This window comes from Hemiscyllium ocellatum, unplaced genomic scaffold (genome assembly GCF_020745735.1).
Source record: "Hemiscyllium ocellatum isolate sHemOce1 unplaced genomic scaffold, sHemOce1.pat.X.cur. scaffold_255_pat_ctg1, whole genome shotgun sequence".
Lineage (NCBI taxonomy): Eukaryota > Metazoa > Chordata > Chondrichthyes > Orectolobiformes > Hemiscylliidae > Hemiscyllium > Hemiscyllium ocellatum.
In genome coordinates, this window is record NW_026868131.1 from 39,463 (window position 1) to 50,124 (window position 10,662).

Genomic DNA, 10,662 nt, shown 5'->3' on the forward strand with positions numbered 1-10,662 from the left:
GGTGCAAGGGTACGTGATGTCTCTGATCGTGTTTTCCGGGTCCTAAAGGGGGAGGGGGAGCAGCCCCAGGTCGTGGTCCACGTTGGCACCAACGACATAGGTAGGAAAAGGGGTGAGGATGTTAGGCAGGCTTTCAGGGAGCTAGGTTGGAAGCTCAGAGCTAGAACGAACAGAGTTTTTGTCTCTCGTTTGTTAACCGTGCCACGTGATAGAGTGTCGAGGAATAGGGAGAGAGAACTGTTAAATGCGTGGCCACAGGGATGGTGCAGGAGGGAGGGATTCCGGTTTCTGGACAACTGGGGTTCTTTCTGGGGAAGGTGGGACCTCTATAAACAGGATGGTCTACACCTGAACCTGAGGGGCACCAGTATCCTTGGGGGGGAAGGTTTGCTAGTGCTCTTTGGGAGGGTTTAAACTAACTCTGCAGGGGCATGGGAACCTGGACTGTAGCTGTAGGGTACAGGATCTTCAGTGTAGGGAGGTTAGGAATATGGCATCGATCTCGAAGGAGGGTGCCTGTAAACAGGAAGGTGGCTTGAAGTGTGTATACTTCAATGCCAGAAGTATAAGAAATAAGATAGGTGAACTTGCAGCGTGGGTTGGTACCTGGGACTTCGATGTTGTGGCCATTACATAGACGTGGGTAGAACAGGGACAGGAATGGCTGTTGCAGGTTCCAGGGTTTAAATGTTTTAGTAATGTCAGATATGGGGGTAAAAGAGGGGGAGGTGTGGCATTGCTTGTCAAGGATAGTATTACGGCGGTGGAAAGGACGATGGAGGAAGACTTGCCATCTGAGGTAGTTTGGGCTGAGGTTAGAAATAGGAAAGGTGAGGTCACCCTTTTAGGGGTTTTCTACAGGCCTCCTAATAGTCCGAGAGGAGTAGAGGAAAGTATTGCGAGGATGATTCAGGAGAAGAGTGAAAGTAGCAGGGTGGTTGCTATGGGGAACTTTAACTTCCCAGATATTGACTTGGAAAGCTATAGCTCGAGTTCGTTATTTGGGTCGGTGTTTGTCCAATGTGTGCAGGAGGTTATCCTGACACAATATGTAGACAGACCAACAAGAGGTGAGGCTATACTGGATTTGGTTCTAGGTAATGAACCAGGCCAGGTGTTAGACTTGGATATAGGTGAGCACTTCGGGGACAGTGACCACAACTCGGTGGCTTTTACTCTAGTGATGGAGAGAGATAAGTGTGCACTGCGGGGCATGAGTTATAGCTGGGGCAGGGAAATTATGATGCGGTGAGGCATGACTTAGGATGCGTGGATTGGAAAAATAGGCTTCAAGGGAAGAACACAAATGATATGTGGAGATTGTTCAAGGAACAGCTAATAGGTGTCCTTGATAAGTATGTACCAGTCAGGCAGGGAGAAATGGGTCTTGTGAGTGAGCCGTGGTTTAATAAGGAATTGGAATCCCTTGTGAAAGGGCAGAGGGCGGCCTATGTAAACATGAGGCGTGAAGGTTCAGTTGGGGCGATTGAGAGTTATAAGGTAGCCAGGAAGGATCTAAAGAGAGAGCTAAGAGCAGCGAGAAGGGGACATGAAAAGTCCTTAGTTGGTAGGATTATGGAAAACCCAAAAGCTTTCTATATGTATGTCAGAAATAAAAGGATGACTAGGGTAGGTATCGGTCCAGTGAAGGATAGTAGTGGGAAGTTGTGCATGGAGGCGGAGGAGATTGGAGAGACATTAAATCAATACTTTTCGTCAGTATTCACTCAGGAACAGGACACTGTTGCTGATGTGAATATTGAGTCACAAGTGATTAGAATGGATGGCCTTGAGGTATGTAGGGAAGAGGTCAGGGGAATACTGGAAAGGATGAAAATATATAAGTCCCTTGGGCCTGATGGCATTTATCCTGTGATCCTCTGGGAATCTAGGGAGGAGATAGCAGAGCCATTGGCATTGATTTTTATAGTCGTTGTCTACGGGAACGGTGCCAGAAGACTGGAGGATAGCGAATGTGGTCCCCTTGTTCAAGAAGGGGAGTAGGGATAGCCCTAGTAACTATAGGCCAGTGAGTCTCACTTCTGTTGTGGGCAAAGTCTTAGCGAGAATTGTAAGGGATAGGATTTATGAACATCTGGATAGGAATAATGTGATCAAGGATAGTCAGCATGGTTTTGTGAAGGGCAGGTCTTGCCTCACAAACCTTATTGAGTTCTTTGAGAAGGTGACCAAGGAAGTGGACGAGGGTAAAGCAGTAGATGTGGTGTATATGGATTTTAGCAAGGCGTTCGATAAGGTACCCCATGGCAGGCTAATGCAAAAATTACGGAGGTATGGCATTGAGGGTGCATTAGAGGTTTGGATTTGGAATTGGCTGGCTGGAAGGAGACAGAGGGTAGTAGTTGATGGTATAGGTTCATCTTGGAGTGCGGTGTTCCACAAGGATCTGTTTTGGGACCATTGCTGTTTGTCATTTTTATAAATGACCTAGAGGAGGGGCTTGAAGGCTGGATGAGCAAGTTTGCGGATGACACGAAAGTCGGTGGAGTTGTGGACAGCGAAGAAGGATGTGGCAGGTTACAGCGGGATATAGATAAGTTGCAGAGCTGGGCAGAAATGTGGCAAATGGAGTTCAATGTAGGTAAGTGTGAAGTCATTCACTTTGGTAGGAGTAACAAGAAGATGGATTACTGGGCTAATGGTAGGCTACTTGGTAGTGTGGACGAGCAGAGGGATCTTGGTGTTCATGTACACAGATCTCTGAAAGTTGCCATCCAGGTAAATAGTGCTGTGAAGAAGGCATATGGTGTACTGGGCTTGATTGGTAGAGGAATTGAGTTCCGGAGTCCTGAGGTCATGTGCAGTTGTATAAGACTCTGGTGCGGCCTCATCTGGAGTATTGTGTGCAGTTTTGGTCGCCATACTATAGGAAGGATGTGGAGGCATTGAAACGAGTGCAGAGGAGGTTTACCAGGATGTTGCTTGGCATTGTAGGAAGATCATATGAGGAAAGGCTGAAGCACTTGGGGCTGTTCTCATTGGAGAAAAGAAGGTTTAGGGGAGATTTGATAGAGGTGTTCAAGACCATTATGCGTTTAGATAGGGTTGACAGTGAGAACCTTTTTCCGCTAATAGAGTCAGCTGTTACTAGGGGACACAGCTTTAAATTAAGGGCTGGTAGGTATAGGACAGATGTTAGGGGTAGATTCTTTACTCAGCGGGTTTTGAGTTCATGGAATGCCCTGCCAGTAGCAGTGGTGGACTCTCCGTCTTTATGGTCATTTAAGCGGGCATTGGATATGCATATGGAGGTTATTGGGCTAGTGTATGTTCGGTAGGCTTCGGTCGGCGCAACATCGAGGACCGAAGGGCCTGTACTGCGCTGTATTTTTCTATGTTCTATGTTCTATGTTCTAATGCTCTTCATGGTTTTATAAACCTCTATAAGGTCACCTCTCAAAGTGAAGAGTTTATTTTAATGTGTAGTGACTGCGGCAATTATTCAACACAGCAGCAACAACCATCAATGAAATTAATGATGAGGATTATTTGTTGTTTTGTTAAGGGGACACATGTTAATCAGGTTATAGGAAATCTCCCCCCTTCTCAGTGTCTAAAGCTCAAAATTGAGCACATGACCGATATTCTAGAATGATCCTATTGCTGCATCAGTAAGACAGCGTGTTTGACCGGATAGCGATCTCCCCAAATGTTAGTCTATATTCTGTGCTCATGTTTTAAACTCTCAGGGATCAGGAACATTTACAGTACGAACTCCACCTGATTATCTGACAACAAATGGCCGGAGGGAGGATCACTGAGGTCAGAAACAACTCGACAACCAGCTACACAGCATAGCAGGAGGCCATGCAACATTTCTAGGCTGCTACACTGGAACAGCTACCAGGCAATACAGAATAGAGATAATTACTTATTTTCAGATTGGAAAGCTGCCATTAGTGAAATTCCTCGGAGATCAGTGTGAGTTTATCAACAGTTTACAATCTAGAACAATGATTTGGATGATGGGGCTCAATGGATTGGAGCGCAATCTTCGCTCACACTGGGATAGTCATTTAATAAGATGTCAAGTGGAGACACAGTGTCTGCAATGGGTTACAGACAGAGAAGGGTCGTGACCAAACCCTCAGCAAAGAAAATGTACAATGTGAGTGATGGAAAGTTTGTGTTATTGGTGAAGCATGAAACAATAGTAAATTCTATAACTGGAGGCAGAATGCAGAACTCGGTTGTTCAAATGGATTCCAGTCTAGGATTCACTGGAATCGCCCCACTACCTGAAGTAAAGGAAAGTCAGCTAAATCCACCTGTTCCAGGAAGTAATCCCATCGCCAGTAGCTTGTAAGAGCAGAATAGCTATACAAGCTGAATGATATTTGTAACAATCACTCATGTTTCATTTCGTCAAGAGTTCAATTAATATTTGGGCACAGTTCTTTCAAGTTAACGTTCTGCAGAGATTATATTTTTCAGTTTGTATTCAAATCTGTGCATGTGTCAGTGTTTTTAGAGAGGGAAACATCGGCACACAGATTTGCAATATTCAGACCGTTTGCCATTCATCTTTCCATCGTAGTATGAGTAACTTTGTTTCGGTCAAAAACTTGTTAATTTTAGCAGATCAAAGAATCCTGCCTGACGTTTTCCTAACCCTCACACTCTCTGAGACCTATATTGTTGATCATATCACCAACCCTGTAACATTAACATTTGCAGTGAGCAGCGGAAGTGTGAGTCAAGGGAGGAGAATAATGTCCTGAACGATCGATCAGTGAGCCTGCCGTCATTGGTGGCCATATTGGTATAGAGCATTGGGTGGGTCAGGATTTACATGTGTTTGCAAATGTAACAGCTGATGAAGGATAGTCAAAATGGCTTTGCACATGGGAAATCATTTCTAACAAAGTTAATTCCATTTTGTGAAGAGGAGACAAAGAAGATTGGTGATGGCAGTGTGGTAGACGTTGTCCATATAGACTTCAGCAAGGCATTCGACAGGATTCCGCGTGGCAGACAAGTTAGTAAGGTTAGGTCATAAATAGATCCAAGATAAGCTAGCCAAATGACTACAAAATTAGATGGTGGTAGAAGACTGCTTTTCAGACAGGAGGCATGTGACCAGTGATGTGCCACAAGGAGCAGTGCTGAATCCACTGCTTTTCATTATATATATAAATGATTTGAATGTGAATATTTGCCTGTTTATTATGTTGACAGATGACCTTAAAATTGGAAGTGCAGTGGCCAGCAAGGTTTACCTCAGAGTACAATGGGACTTCGATCAGATGGGCCAATGGACCAAGGAGAGACACATGGAGTTAAATTGAGATGAATGTGAATTGTTGCATTTTGGTAAGGTAAAACAGGGCAGGACATATACAATTAATGCTGAGCTCCTGGGGATTGTTGTTGAACAAAAGGGTGCAGGCTCATAGATCCTTGAAAGTGGAATCGCAGGTAGATAAGATGGTGAAGACGGGGTTTGTTATGCTTGCCTTTATTGATCAGCACATTGAGAATGTGAGCTGGGAGATCATGTTGCGAGTGAGCAGGATATTGGTGAGGCCAGATTGAGAATAGTGTGTTTAATTCAGTTCGCTCTGCTACAGGTAGGATGCTGTTAAACTTGAGAGGGTGCAGAAACGATTTACAAGGATATTGCCGGACATATAGTGATGGTCTCCAGGGAGAGGCTGGACAGACTGAGGCTTGTTTACTCTAGAGCATTGGAGGCTGAGACGTGGCATTATAGAGGTTTATAAAATCAAGAAGAAAATGGATAATCTGAATAGCCTAGGTCTTTTTTCCAGGATAGGGGAGATCAAAACTATCGTACAAAGGCTAAAGGTGAGAGGAGAAAGATAGTCAAGGGACAATATTTTCATGCAGATTGTGGTGTGTGTACGGAATGACCTCTCAGAGAAAGTGATGGAGGCTGGTACAGTTACAATATTTAAAAGGCATCTGGATATGAATATTAATAGGAAGGACTGAGAGGAATATGGGCCTAATGCTGGCAAATAGGACTAGATCAGATTGGGATGTCTGGGTTACGTGGACAGTTCTCATTGGTTTATGACACTGTAAGAGAGATGAGGAGAAATTCTAAAAGGACCTTTTGAGTGGGAAGTCTCTTCTCCAGAGGTATGTGGTGCCTCTTTGTTCACATTTAACAAAAGCTGAGTTAGTTAAATGTTTGACAGAGAAGTGAGTCACAGAAAATGGGATACAGACAGGAAAGTGGGGCTGAGAGCATAACCTGATCAGCCACAATCTTTGTGCTTGGTGGAGAAGGTTCAAAGCGTTTAACGATATAACCCTGGTCCTGTTCTGATGTTCCATTCAGACCCTCCAACCTGCTGGACAGGAACAATTGGAGGGCACTTACTGCTATAGCTCCCGAACTCTCTGGATTCGAGAATTCATGACATTCACTGCCCTCTGTTTGAAGAAATCACTGCCTGCTCCTACACAATGACCTATCAATATGAGCAATAGCATACAAGGGCCTACCAAAGAGCGACTGGTCCTGATATCAAGGCAGCATTTGATTGAAGATGACATCAAGGAGCGTGAGAAAAATTGCACTTCATCAGAATCCATTGCAAACTTTCCAGTGTTTGGAGTCATTCACAGCACAATGGAATATGTTTATCATCTCAGCCGTGGAAGATCACTGCAGGAAATCCTCAGGGGAGCTACCTCAGCCCAGGCAAACCCAGTTTTTCAGCAAGGAATCCCTGCTGTGTGGAAGCAGGCCATTCATCCCATTGAGTTCACATCAATCAGAAGTGAGGATATTTACTGTATGTTACACGATATTCAGAACGCCTCGTCATCCCTGACCTCCTGATGCAGTCTGTGTCTATGTGCGACAAGACTGAGACAACGTTCAAGCCTGTGCTGTTAAACTGTCGGTAACATTCATGAAACAGCGCTGTACATTTCCACAGTAAACAGAGCAGTTCACTCAGTACCTCAAACTGACTTCACAGGTATATCCAAAGTCATTCAGCCCATCGAAACTACTGGACAAGAAGCGGGACAGCCCATTTAGTTCCTCCTGCCGTTACACAGGAAGACAAGGAGTCTGCTCACGCCCACACATCACTGACAGGGGTCAGAATGTAACCAATTCACACCTGGAGTCACTAACAAAGGAACAGGAAGGGGTCATTCAGCTTCTCATGTCACTAACACAGGAAGAGGAAGATGTCAGAGATACTCCAACATAACAAACAAATGGAGCAGGGGCTGCACAGATGGACAGTTCCATGGTATTCCTAATGGCTTCATTACTCCTAGTACAGTCGTGTTATGCTAGCATGGTTTTCTGGCAGTGGGACTGAAACGATGTTTTAAACCAGTTTAAAAGGCATCTTCCATCCTGAGAGAGCAGACCTACATCCTATCTGAAAGTCAGAAGCTGTTAGAGAATATCGAACTGTTTCAGAATGAAGATATTGTCGCTGCCGACAGGATTGTGAAAAATGCAACGTGGTGTGGAGGGTCACACAGTAACTGTGTATTACAGTGTTCAGAGTTCATTCAGAGCATGTACCTCTCTGTTAATAGAAATGAGGTCTCTGAACAGGCACGTAAACTATTAGGAATCTAGCATCCTATGGAAAGTATGGAATTTCCCACCTTATCAATGGCTGTTTTGGACATAATGAGTGTCCATCCATAACCATCAAGTTTCAACCTCGTATTCTCGCACAGTGCTACACGCTAAACGCATACTTACTGCACTCTCTCCTGATAGTCCCATAAGGCCAGGGTTCAATGTGGTGAAACTCCTTTGCACTGTCTCGGTGACGTGGAGATCATTATTTATTAAACAGACTCAGTCTGTACACAATACCCCAAATGCTCTTTCAACAAAACACTATCATATAGTAAGGTATATTTACTGTGGTACTTCAAGTATTTTGCATGAAAGACCAGATATCATTTTCAGTTATAATTACTTCTGTCCCAAAAGGATTCTATTGCTGACTCATAACCAAGGAGATCCAAGTCCTTATCAATAACAGCACTTCCCAAACTCTCACCATTTAATAAACTTAAATGAAAATCGTTACATTTGTTGTTCCCATCCGAATCATGTTAGATCTTACGAACAGCTATTCCCCAAGCACGGATCCTTCTGATACCCCATAAGCCTTCCATCCAGAGACAAATACTACTCTCTTCATTTTACCCATTATCTGATTTTTGATCCAATTTGTGTCTTCCACCCTTAACTACCCATTGACTCTAACATTCCCCACTCACCAGTATTCAACCGTATCAAATATTTTTCTGAAAATTCAAAAACTTCACTTCCACTGATGGTCAATTGTCGATGTCAGAACGAACAATCTCTACAACTACAATAAGTTTATCAAAAATCATTTCCCTTTCCTGGATCTAGGCCAAATGTAAATTTATCGGTATTGTCCAAGTGTCTAGTTCTCACATTCCTGAGAAAAGTTTACAATGTTTTTCTCACAGCTGACGTCAAGCTATTTATTTTTCTGTTTGCCATCTCCGTCTTGTTTTAAATATTTAGGGGACAATAGCCGCTTTCCAGTCTGCAGGATCCCTCCAGAATGTAACCAGCTTTGAAGCATAATCAGTAATTCTTTCAGTAGCTCTGTTGCCGCCTCTTCAATACGCTGAATGTAGCTCAATTCTAATTTCGTGCTTCCCCAATTTTCACCAGGGCTCCTCGTCCCTAGTATTTCTGGAAGTTAATTTCTACACGTCCCTCCGTGGAGACAGAACCAATGTATTCCTCTCAACAGGCTGATGGTTTCCGTCAGCTCGTGTTATATCAGATATGTCATTCACTCGTGCCTGAAAAGCTCCAGAATCAATCCAATACACTTCAATGTGATGTGTATTTCACCCACTCTTACTGGACAGTTCCAGAATCAATCCAGTTCACTTCACGGTGTGTGTCAGCCAAGTCCTGTCCCTGTTTTGAGTTTACAGGCTATATTGAAGGTGGGGAAACAGCTCAGTGACCACTTCATTTTTGAAAGACGCTGGTTTTACATTTTACACTTGAAATGGGCCGAGATTAGACAAATATTCCTGGAAATCCCTGGGAGGATCATGCCCCTCCCTGTGTACGGATCTTCCCTTCTGTGTAGTCTCGACTCCATTTGTTTACCATGGACCCAGAACAGTCTGGAAATGCAGTGCTCATATCTCGTCCAGAGTGGGTTCACCATACCATTGGGTCTCTCTGAATGGACGCGGCAGCTTATAACTCAAACCCGACAAAAGCGTCCACAGAACCTCCCTTTATTCTGTAATGACAGGGGAAGTCAAATCCCCACACACACAGTGCACGCATTCAGTGTTGAAAATGTTTCTTTTCTTAGGCAGAAAAAAACCAATTACACCTCTGCACAGTCCTTCTGTTCCAGTTCCCTTCTTCAAAAAAAGTCATTTAACACTGTAACATTCCGTTTCTTTGTATCTGAGAAATTATAAAGGCAGCACCAGTATTGCCTGCTGAGTCGATCAACACACTCAGAGAAGAAAGCCAGATGGAATATAACTCAATATAAACAGAGACACATCTAAATTGACGTGATATTCAGCCATATGGGAAAGGGGAAATTTTCGAATAAGCTCTCATTTTATTTTCCTTCTGGTTCATTATCAGCAGTCTCTGTGTTTGCTTTTCATTTTCTCTCTCTTTCTCGCTGGACATTTCTACATCCACTCAACTAACCTCCCCCTCACTCATCCGACTATCCCTGATATAAACGATATTATTTCCTAGTTGCTTTCAGTTGTGATATAGGGTCACTTGGTTCTAAACTTTATCTGTTTTTCTCTTGACATCGGCTGTCATACTTGCTGAGATTCTCCAACACTTTCAGACGCTGGATTCATTTCGGATCTCCATCATCCACAGTTCCTTGGTTTATTTCACCTTTAAAGCTGTCATTTCACAGGATGTCAGCATCACTGGTAAGGGCATCATTTGTTATCAGTCACTAATTGCATTTGACTGCGAGACCATTTGCCAAGACAATATGGAACCAATCTTTTTTTGTCACACTTAGTTTCTTTAACAAATACTATCAGTGAAATAATAAAATAAATCCTAATTGTTTATGGTTGTCGTTTGTGAAATGAAATTTCATTCCAATTGTTGATATTCGAATTTAACTTCTGTCATCGGCTATGGAAGGATTTGAAAAAATGCATTTAAAATCATAACTTTGCCTTTGAATTACACGGCCAGTGACATTATTACTCTGATATGAGGTCCCTATTATGAAATAGGTGGTTTGTCAAAAACAAGTTTATGGTCAAAATATTTGCAACTGGAAGAGTGGTCAGAAAAGAATTTGTTGCATAAAATTAGAAGTTAACAAGGGGGCAGATGATGGCTTATTCAGCAACAGGATTGCGGCAGAGGTGGAGACTGGGGATATTATCGAGGTGGGTGTAGGTAGGATTGATGGCAGAGAGAATATAGAGACAGAAAACAGTTCAGGCAAACGGAAGACTCAAGGGTCGGAACAGTCTAGTTCCTTCTTTGATGTTTATGAGTGAGGAGTCTGAAATTGATGGAAATGAAGTGGAGTTTGTGACTGAAACTGAAGATAGAAGATTATGTATTTGTTAAATATAAATAACAGAAATAGCAGTAACCATCACCATCGTTTATCG